The sequence below is a fragment of the Oxyura jamaicensis genome, chromosome Z, assembly GCF_011077185.1.
Source record: "Oxyura jamaicensis isolate SHBP4307 breed ruddy duck chromosome Z, BPBGC_Ojam_1.0, whole genome shotgun sequence".
Taxonomy (NCBI): Eukaryota; Metazoa; Chordata; class Aves; order Anseriformes; family Anatidae; genus Oxyura; species Oxyura jamaicensis.
Window position 1 is genome coordinate 71,714,231 of NC_048926.1, and position 11,432 is coordinate 71,725,662.

The window sequence follows — 11,432 nt, forward strand, 5'->3', positions numbered from 1 at the left end:
TTGTTACTTGCAATTTGCATACCCTTCCACCACTGTGTCTAGTTTAAAGCCCTCCTGATAAATCCAGCCAGCTTACTGCCCAAAACACTCTTGCCCCACCTGGACAGCTGCACCCCATCCGATGTCAGCATGCCCTGTTTCTCAAAAGTGTGTCCAAGGTCACAGAACCCAAAACCAAGACACCAACCTCCCAGCCAATCACTTGGCCCATTCATCTCCTTCTTCCTGGGTTCCAGTCACTAATGGGGAGGACAGAGGAGAACACTACTTGCACTTCCAATCCCTCAACGTCTTTCCAAGGGACATAAATCCTTTTTGATATTTCAATTTTCTTGTTGCAGCATCGTTTGATCATACTTTAAAAAGTAGGAAAAGGTGGTAGTCTTTGGCACCCACGAGAATTTGTAGCCTCTTCAGAATATCAAGAATACAGGCCCCAGGCAGGCAGCACACCTCTCCGGAGAGATTGTCCAGACAGCAAATGGGATCTTCAGTGCCTCTCAGGGAGGAAATATATGATGTGATACATATGATATGAAATAAGAGCATATATGTCACAGATATAGGGTATGAAATATGGAAGATATGGCACACAACAATATGATTACAAGCCTAGAAAATTTGGAGCCACTCATTAACTTGAATAGGCAACAAAGGAAATGCACAAATAGAAATCATGTTAAGCAATATATCTTAGTATTTGGAATAACTTTGGAATAACTTGGTTAATTTTGAATAAGAAGCAGATTATTTTCCTTGTTGGTACATATTAAAGCTCGCCATATTTGCCTGGAACAAATTTATTTATTTTTGAAAAAATATGATTTAGGCCCTTTTTTTTCTATTTTTGATAGCCCAATTACAAATGCTTTCAATATTGTTTTATTTGTTTGTTTGTTTTAATAATAATTTTTAAAATAATAAAATATCTGAGGAGATTTCTCAAAATTGTATCGAACCTTGACTGTTGTCATGGGATCAAAACTTCTTGGACATTGTCTAACCTTTTCCAGTTTTCTGTGCTCTTTTTTTTTTTTTTTTTTTTTTTTTTCATACCTTACAAAGGTACATGGGAAATCCCATGACACAAAATGATCTCTTTCCAACCAAAATGAATATTTTCATGAATGGAGTGGAATGGAATAGAAAGACTTCCATTTTTGAAAGACGAATTAATAAACCCAATTTGAAAGGAGAAAACTTGGCTAGTCTTTTTTTTTTTTTTTCTTCCCTCCATTTTTAATTTTTTTTCTACCTTTTTCAAAGAAGAGGAGAGGGATGTAAAAATAAACTATTTGTTAATTAAAGAAGTGTTGTGTTTTATCCACAGTAATTTAATGTGACAGGGAAGAGCAACAGGATGTGTGAAGTTGATACTCTCTGGCTGATGTTTTCAAAGGTGAGCTGTGATTTGAATGTTCAACTCCCATCAGAATTTGATGGGAGTTTTGCTTCAGGCAGCTTTTAATATTCTCCCCTACTGGTAGCAAAAGCAAGACTGTATACAAAATAAAAAATCTCTTTGAAACCCTGATTTTTTACCCTTCCTTGCCTCTTTAAAATGTATTGTATATGTAGGCTTTCCAAGACAACCTGAACATTTTTAAAGTTATATTCAACTTGTTTTAAGCAGATGCCCTGAAACCATATAAAAATATTTTGAATACTACTGGTAAAAGTCAGAGATGCATTTTATCACACTGATTCATGAGGTGCATGCTCCAATTCTTCTATTTAATTCTCTAAGCTTTCTTTCCACATCATGGTATCTTATATTTACACTATTTGCCTCCTGAGTTCTGTATATGAGAAAACACCACTTTCTGTGGAACATCTCCAGACAAACAGTTTAGTTCAGGCTTTCCCTATTCAAGAGTTTATGGAAGACCTTTACTGATATTTTCCTAAACTTCATTACTGACCATGGTTCCTTTCCTAATTTACATAAATAAGAAAATAGCAAATCAGCCTCCTGCTCTGTACTCTGTGTCTGTGCCTTCCTCTGGCTAAGATTTGCAGCTTCTACACAACTCCTGTGTAGAATAACAGTCCCACTGTGACCTGCTGCCAGGTCCCCACTTCCCCATTGGTATCTCTGTCTTGCATGTATACATCTTCTTTGTCTGCAATCTGAACTTCACAGCAAACCACTGAGCTGTGACCAGTGGGGACAGGCTGTTCCTGGGGTAATGCTTCATTAAGGTAACAACTCGCAGGGTTTGTTCCAGTCCCTCCCATTTCTTTCTCTGCCAGGGTTAGTATCTACAATCCCCTAAGCATTTTCCTGGCTTCACCAGTATGTGAATGAAAGACTGGGATGATTACCATACTCAACTTAAATTTATTTATGGATATTTTACTTGACTCAATAAAGTGCTGAGTTACAAAGTTTGGATTCAAATCAGTTTCTCAAAGTTAAGAACTTTTAAAATTAATTTCTTCTTAAAGCTCTTCCTTACTCTAACTGCAGAAGAATGAAAACAGCATGTAAATACCCAAATATTTGCATGGATTATTTGGATCCACGATAGAGATGTTGGTCACAGCTATTGAGGAATTTAATAGCGGAGATTGTACTGTAAGAGCTTGCATTTCTCAGGATTCCTAGAACTGTGGGATCTTGGACATTATATAGGTTGAGGTCTAATGAACAACATTGTATGTGACATTATGTAAACTGTAAGTAATATACATTCAGAGTAAAAGCAAACTGTGTTTCTGTTGGTAAGATTCAGAATTTGCAATGAATACCTTTGATATGGATTACAGTGGCCAGATTTAAAATTTTGGAATTGTAGTATTAACTTGTCCTTTTAAAATTATATTACTGTACCTTATGTGGAATAGGCATGGTTCATATGTTTATGTATATTGGCATGGATATTAAATATATACACACATTTAATGCAGATTTTCTGCAAAGTTTCTGTACAACTGCAGCCACAGCCTTTTAAGAACCATCATCTTTTCAGCAATCTGTTTCCATCACAACAGACTAGCCTATATGCATTATTAAAATTAGGAATGCTCTACGAGTGAACCTAGATATCTTGGAAATGCTGGAAGCTGCCAAATAGGGTCTATCTGACCAAAGTCATGTGCTTTTGTTTTCTCCTGTACTTCAGCTCAGTATATTCCTACTCCAGTTGATGGCTACACCCACCAGAAAAAGAAGACAAGTTAGTGAGAAGTATGTTCTCTTTCCCCAAAGAGTAAATATTTGTACTGGGTCTGGCTGGGATGTTAAATTTCCCTGCAGCATCCATACAGTGCTTTGCTTTGCACTTGTAGCTAGAACAGTAGTGGTATCACCAGTGTTGTGTCTGCTGCTGATATGTGCTGGCACAGCATCGGGACCCTCCTAGGGGGTGGGCAAAAAAGTGAGAAAGAAACATAACCAGGGCAGCTGACCTAAACCAACCAAAGGTTTAGGACTCCATACCATATGAAATCACACTCAGCAATAAAAGGTGGAAAAGGGAAGAGGGGAGGGGTGGGCTCTCGTTGCGAAAACGTCTGTCCTCCTCCTGAATACCGGCTACATGCATTGAGGCCCTGCTTCAAGGACGTGGTCAAGCATCGCTCATTTGTGGGAAGTAGAGAGTAATTTCTTTCCTCTGCACTTCCACAGAGCCTTAATTGTTTTGTTATTCCCTTTCCCCCTCCCTCTTCCCCTTTCCCTTTTTTCCCTTTAGTTGAATTGTTTAATTAATAATAATATTTCCTTAATATTTTTTTCTCCTTAATTAAATTATCCTTATCTCAACCCGTGAGTTGTTCTTTCATTTACTTCTTCCCCTCCTCATCTGAGGAGGGGGAGTGAGAGCGGTTGTGGTGTTCAGCTGCCTAGCACGGTAAAACCACCACAATATTCCCCCCATATCCTCAAAACCTGATTATTGAAAGATATTCATTTAGAAATACTCATCAGCCAGTCTCTCCTCTCTTTCTCATGCCTTCTCTGGCAGCTCCTGATTTTAAGCTTCTATTTTTATTACAGTGAACCCCAGATAATTATATTTTACTTATCTCACTCCCAAATAGCTTTTGCCAGAAATCTCTGTAGAAGTTAATGGTATCTGAGGTGCATTAAGATTATAGAAACTAGTTTTGTAAGGCTCTGATTTTAACTAACGTGTTATCTCTATTCCCATTGCAGAGATATCTGTAGTAAATCTCCAATTGACCTCAACAGGAATGTGCTATAGTCCTATATAATTTACAGCCTAGTACCACTTTCAACTAAGTAGTAATACTTCTTATAGAATTCATGACTTTCTAGAGCAGAGTCATTGTTGAAAGTTATTTTGCTAGACCTGTTTATATTTGTTATGCATCATCTTTAAATACAGTTAATAAACATTATTATAAAAAGTGGAGCAGGTTGTATTTACATCCCCAGAACATTTAGCTTCACCTATGCAATACACTTGAAATGGGCTTGATAAGTCAGTTCACTTTGAAGTTTGATAGGAAATTAATATATATTAAATAAAACATTAATATATTCAAATCTACAAGACTTGAAAATTTGAAAAGGCAGGGTATTTACAGCTTCTACTAATAGTAATTGGTATCTGCTGTGTCTTTTCTCCCTTTTTAGTCTAATTAATAATATATCAGAACATTAATGGCACCCTAAAAGTGCAACATTAAGTATGTGTGCTAAGAGCCACAGCCTGCTAGACTTGAAACAAATCACATTGATTCCAGCTGATCTGAGGGTACGTGGTCTTTCATAGTTCCCAGAAAGGCTACCTTCCTACCTCCCTTATGGCATAGACACAAAGCCAGCCAAAGTAGCTCTTTGCTGATTCTTAGCCCTATTCAACAGTGTATTACCCAAGCCAAAGGCAAAACCAAGTTGCAGTTGCTGGGCATCGTCCAGGAATGAGGGAAGGATACAGAGCTGAAGCGCTTCTTCCCATTCTACATCTCCCCTGAGCAGAATTGAGACCTGGAAGAGTAGTGTGCCCTGTACCAATGGATGCAGAAGGTAACCACCCATGCACCGCCCTCATGCTCTGAGCTGCTCAGGTGATGTGATGGGAGCTGCAGTGAACATCCAGAACTGCTGCCTTGAGCAGCTGCCTGCTTCATCTCTGCCTGTGGTCATTCAACCTCATGGCACAAGCAGCACTGACCCCTTGGTTCTGGACTCTGCACCTTCCCCTAAGGTGCTGGAGGTTGTGCATGGATATGTGCTGCTCCCTCCTGCATTCTCTCCCCACCTGCTGCCTCCATCTGGCTGCCCAGAGAGATGGGTTTGCAAGCAACACTCTTTTATGCTTGTCTGTCCATTCAACCCGCCTTTGCCCCTGCTAATATACAAGCCCATGGAATAATGTGGCAGAGAGGACACAGCACTCCTGAAGGGGTTGTAACCTTTTTTTCTGCATTAAGAGCTATGTGTTAGGTAGAGCCATTGGCTGGGGGAGGGCAAGTGAGGTTTCCAAAGGCAGACCTAGGGCACAAAATAATCATGGCCCTGGGTTGGTTGGTCTGGACTGGATGGGATGAGGAAGACACCCACTCAACTGCAGCACCAGGGAGTGCTGTGCTGGTGACTAAACTCTGGCCAGAATTTACTCTAATTCAGATAAAATTACTCCTCTGAAGCAAGTTAAATTTTTTCCTAGAGTTTTTATGTTTCCATTTATGGGCCTAGATTTATTGGCAGAGAATTAAATACCACTGAAAATGGCTCAGACAGCCCCAGTCATTTGCCTGAAGATTAAATTGAATTCATAATTGCCTGGAACTTCCAAAAAATAATAAATAAATAAATAAATAAATAAATAAATAAATAAAAATCCAGTGTATTTCTTCTCAAAGTTGGTTTTCCCACTTTTATATATATATATATATATTTTCTCTTTTTCTCAAAATAGGCACACTTAGGTGGCTGAAATTCTTGCTGTTCTTACAGCACAAAATGAAGTAATACAGGAAACAATATTTCAGCAGACCAATGACAAGCCACCGATAAATGAATTTTTGGTCCTTTTCCAGCTGGTGGAAAACTACTTGTACAAGACAGTAGCCAGGAATTATGTTTCTCTGCGGTCTGTTACAAGACCTTGAAGGATCACATAATCATTCCAGGATGTTGATTTTCGCTTTATCTCTACATTTGCATTTAGAGTGTTGCAAGTTGTTTGCTTCTGGGCTGCTGGACCTTTGTTTCATATTAAATATTCAGTATTAAAATTTTCAATATTAAATATGAAATAAAGGTCTCACAGCCTAGTAACAAACAAGCCACATGGCATTCATATACATAAAATATTGTGAGTTGGAAGATTATTCCAATCATTTTTTTTCCTGAATTATTTTAGCGTGCCTAATGAGAAGCTCTCTGTTTGCTAGGAAGTTAAAAACCATAATCAAGTTCTTTGGTTTCAAGGAACTGTTCCTCTGTCTCTTTGTTTTGATTTAGTAGATCTTTATATAGACTAATTTATGTGTCCCTGTTTTCTGAGAAACTGCTTGATTGCTGATGACTTTAGCAGAACACACGTGTTGTGCTGTAGTGAATTTTCCAAGTACAGTAAATCCTGCCACATTACTGAAAGTCTGAAGGAATAATGACAGTTTACAGTGTAAAAATTATTCAGGAGGGCTTAACATAAACTCTTTGTGGTATGCTACTCAGGATGCTGTCCTCAGACAGATGAAATTCAAGACAAAACTACAATAGCTTTCAATTGCACAAGGACTTCACCTTTGGATTTATTTTACCTACTCAGTCTAGGTATAGTTTTGTAAATATATATTCATGATAAAGCTGTCAAAGCACAAGAGCTAATTACTGACAGGTAACAGCAGATATTGTGACAGGGAAGAAAATTTGGGCCTGAGTCTGTTTTGCACACAGATACCCTGTCTGTCTTTAATCGCTCAGTTTTGCAAAGGTCTCAGGAAGCATTTTCAGTCCATATGTTGGCCTTTGGATTTGCCTCTTCTGACCCTAATCAGGCCAAAATGTAACTGCCCTTTCCCAGCCTTTCTTCTTCCTCACTCCTGCCACTCTTGGCCTTGGGCTTCCTTTGCCTCTTCTCCCCAGCCATTTAGCCAAATTTGTTCTTTCTGCCACATCTATGCAAGTCTAGCTCTTATCCTGTAAATTAAAATGAAACTACTCCACCCTTAGTTTGAGCCCCACATGGTGGCAGGGTGGCCATTCAACACAAGGAGACAAGATCCCAGTTCTTGTGTTGGGTTTGAAGCTGCATGCAGGCACAGCACTGTAATCACCAGGTGAGAGAACTGACTGGTGCATTCATGAATTATGCAGCCATACTCACTGCCCAGCATGTCTCTGCTGAGTGCGTGCAAACCGCTGTTTATAAAAGGCATGGTGGCAATAAAGGGCATATCTTTGTCAGAAAGGTAACTCCCATACAAATCACTTGTCTTGGCTACAAACCTTGAGGGGATGATGATCTCTGTTCAAATAAAAGTCAAAATGACATTCTCTCCCTCTCTCAATTGGCCAAACCATTTACTTTTTGGGTTTCTCAGAAGTGGATGAAATGCTTAAACTTACTAAACCCATTCGGCTCTAAGCCCTAGTGTGGAGGACTTCAGCCCTAGATCTAAGCAATAGAAACGAATCATAAAATGAGAATTTCTGTGGTTGCGTTTATTTATAACCAAAACAATAATTCATTAAGAGAATGTCATATATTCATGTGAGTAAAGGAAGTAGGTACATATATATGCATATGTATATGTTCGAGATGGGAAATTCTGAAAACAAGCACTAATGTTTAGGTCTGTCATATATATGTCTTTCAGAAATACAACCAATTCATGTTCGTATGAGAATACTCAATTTAAAAAAAAAAAAAAAAGAAAAAAAAAAGTGGGAATTAGAGATTAAGTGTCTAGCTGGATAAGGAACAGAGGAAAAATAGTTTCTGCAGGTCTAAACTCTTCTAATTTGTTAGCATACATGGTCCTAGAATATATCCTTATTTCTATTACCTGTGAAAAAGAGAATTATATTGACAGAAAATACTATTACAGCTCTTCCTAAAAAAATGACACTTTTATAAGAACCTCCCTTAGTCTTAATTGCTATTACAATTTTTTCCCTAGACTATTCACACTCACAGCCCACGTACAATGTCTGAAGATAATTTAAAATTAAATTATGATAATTGAAATTTAAAACACTTGAAAAGAAAAAATGAAATACAGTTTGACAGTACTGGAAGTGTTAGCTGGAAATGTGCCAGACAGAAACTAAGAAGAGACAGTAAGAAGCTGCTCTGGGAGCTCTGAAATACACCAGTGGGACATTACAGAGGCTTTCTCTGCATGCAGTGCTTTTCTTTTCTTGGTGAGGAGTCAAGACTGTACAGGAAACTTAAGTCACATTGTCGCATTAAGGTCATTGTTTCCTATAATGCATTCTTAACCTTTATTAAGGAAATCCCAAAGAGATCCCAACCAAGTCAGACTTGAGAGTAGAGAAGCTTGGTGCTACTTAATACCTAGAACAGAAGAGTCTTCTCCTCTCATTTGCAGTTTGTAATGTATCTGTTACTTTTTGTCTACTTCTCCTCCATTTTACTCATTGTAGAGCTGGTCTTTAATTGTACCATCCTGAAAAAAGTTTTACTTAGGACCTAGTTGCTTGACTAAATCTCACAATGTGTGCTACCTCATTTAGCCTAATGAGTTGCTATTACAGTAAGAATTTCTATGAAGAATTTAAAGTTTCTTTGTACCAGATACTCACAAGACAAGAATCAGTGTATTTATAGACCAATTAATACAGTGCATTTATAGACATATTAATAGGACCTCCATCTCAGTTACGTGCAAGAAATACAAGACAAACACTGGGTGGGTGAAATATGCAGTGCAACTGAGTTTGGAAGGGATCAACAGGACAATGGAAGATTTGCTTCACCTTAGTGTTTTGACACTTCTTGTGCAATGACTGTGTGTGATCACACTAGAATTGTTCTCATTGATTGCTTAAACATGAGGTCATTTTGTTTCAGAGTAGAAGCATGGATATTGGCATAAGCCTAAAGGTGTACCAAAGTCTAGATAATTTAGGGGAAGACAGAAATTAAAAGGAAAGTGCATACTGTCTCAATCTTCACCTTCTCCATCTCTCTCATGGAAGAAATCAGGCCAGGACTCACCCCCAGGTTTAGACCTCACTAAGTATGGCTCAGCCTTAGTATTTCATCCATTGTCCATTCCTTCTTCCTGTCATTGGATGGATCTCTCTTACTTTTAAACTCTGTTTGGACTCTGATAGACTTGATCCTTAGAGAATATACTTATCCAACCTAGATGCCAGTGATGGGAAGAGTATTCCTTGATTTCCCACATCATGTTTCAGAAGTACTTTATTGCTTGATGACTTCTCAGCAGTATAAGTAATTCCTATAGGTCCCTGGGTGGATGAAGTGAGAAATCCTATTTGGAGAGGGCTTGCTGCAGGTGGGAGGTGTGTCATCTGAGAAGGTTTGTAGTGGACTCATGTTTAAGTGACATGTAACATTAAAAAAGCTACAGCTACCAAGCCTATTTGCAGTACCTAGCCCTAACTGATGTGTGTAATGTTTTGCCAAGATTGTGTTTTTATTATCAACAAGAATAGTGAGATTAAAATGGTCTCGGTAGACAGGAGCTGACAGTATATATACATAGAATTAGATAATCAGAGAATGGTTTGGGTTGGAAGGGACCTTAGAGACCATGCAGTTCCAGCCCCATGGCCATGGAAAGGGACACCACCCAGACCAGGTTGCGCAAAGCCCCATCCAGCCTGGTGTTGAACACTTCCAGAGATGGGACATCCACAGCTTCTCTGGGCAGCCTATGCCAGTGCCTCACCACCTTAAGAGATAAGAAATTCTTCCTTATATCTAATCTAAGCCTACCTTATTTTAGTTTACAGCCATGATTCCTTGTCCTATCACTACATTCCCTGACACAGAGTCCCTCCCCAGCTTTCCACTAGGCCCCTTTTAGATTTTGGAAGGCAGCTATAAGGTCTCCCCCAGATCCTTCTCTTCTCTAGGCTGAAAATCATATTCACAGAACCATAGAAAAGCTCAGGTTGCAAGGAACTTCAAAAGACTATCAGGTTCAACCTTTTGTTGGAAAAGGGAGTAGAGATGACATCTAGTACCCTGCCCAACTGCATTTTGAAAACCTCCAGTGACAGCAGTTCTACTATATCCCTGGGGAGGTTGTTCTAGTGACTGGTTGCTCTCATTGTGAAAAGTGTATTTCTTATTTCAAAATGAAAACTCTCCTGGTGCAGCTTGTACCCATCGCCCCTTGTCTTTTCTATGTGCCTCTTTGTGGAGAAAGAGCCTCTGTCCTCTTCACAGCCACCCTTCAAGTACTGGAATATTGTGATTAGGTCCCCTATGGGCCTTCTCTTCTCCAGGGTGAAAAGATCTAACTCCTTCAGTCTATAATGAATAGATTACTCAACTTACTCAATCAATACTCTAATTCATACTTCATAAGTATTATCTACAATTGCAGGTTGGTTTGCAAATTTTTAGGGGGTTGGTGGGAAGCTTCTTTCTTTCTCTTTCTTTCTTTCTTTCTTTCTTTCTTTCTTTCTTTCTTTCTTTCTTTCCTAATCAAGTGCATTTGTTCTTCAAGTTTCCTTCTTGGACATTTCTTTGAAGGAATTTTGCAAATACTCAAGTAGTGTATGATATGGCTGGAGCTGGTAAAAGGCAAATGATCTCAACTGGACATTAGTTCCATGATGTGACTTACTGGATGGGTTTTGGGTCATAAGCACTTACTCTTCTGGTCACATTACAGAGCAGAAGTGTTTCAGATTGATGATATTTAATGAAAACTGGAAAAATCAGCAGCGTCCTTTTAGGACTTATCACTGGAGGATGAACAAAAAGAGAGCAATCCTTTATAGTATAGGAACTGAGACATTTCAGTATAGGAGACAAAGCATGAGGAGGGCGGCAGGACAGAACCGAATACAGTGGGAATAAGTGGCCCAGGAGAGAACGTGTATTTAGTAGGGACTGAATAAAATAAAGAGAAAAAATCTGAGATCAGATTTTTGTAACATGAGAGTTCAGGGGAGCTGGTTTTCTCAAAAGCATTTTAATGATAACTTCTTGTCAAAAAGATATTCACAGAAAAAAAATAATTTTAAAGTGGAATGTTCCTTTTTTTTTTTTTTTTTTTTTACAGTGAAAAAAAATGAATTATTATCAAAGGTAGCTTTCAGGGTGGATTTTTTTTTCTACCTTGTCTATTTTTCTCATTTTTAATCCTTCCAAAGAAAAAGAACACTCAGATAAACATTTTTTGAAATCTCAGTGTGACATGGAAAATTTTACTCCATAACTCCACAGGAAGAAATAAGTAAATAATCAAAAGAAAAAAAAAAAAAAAAAAAAAAAAAAAAAAAA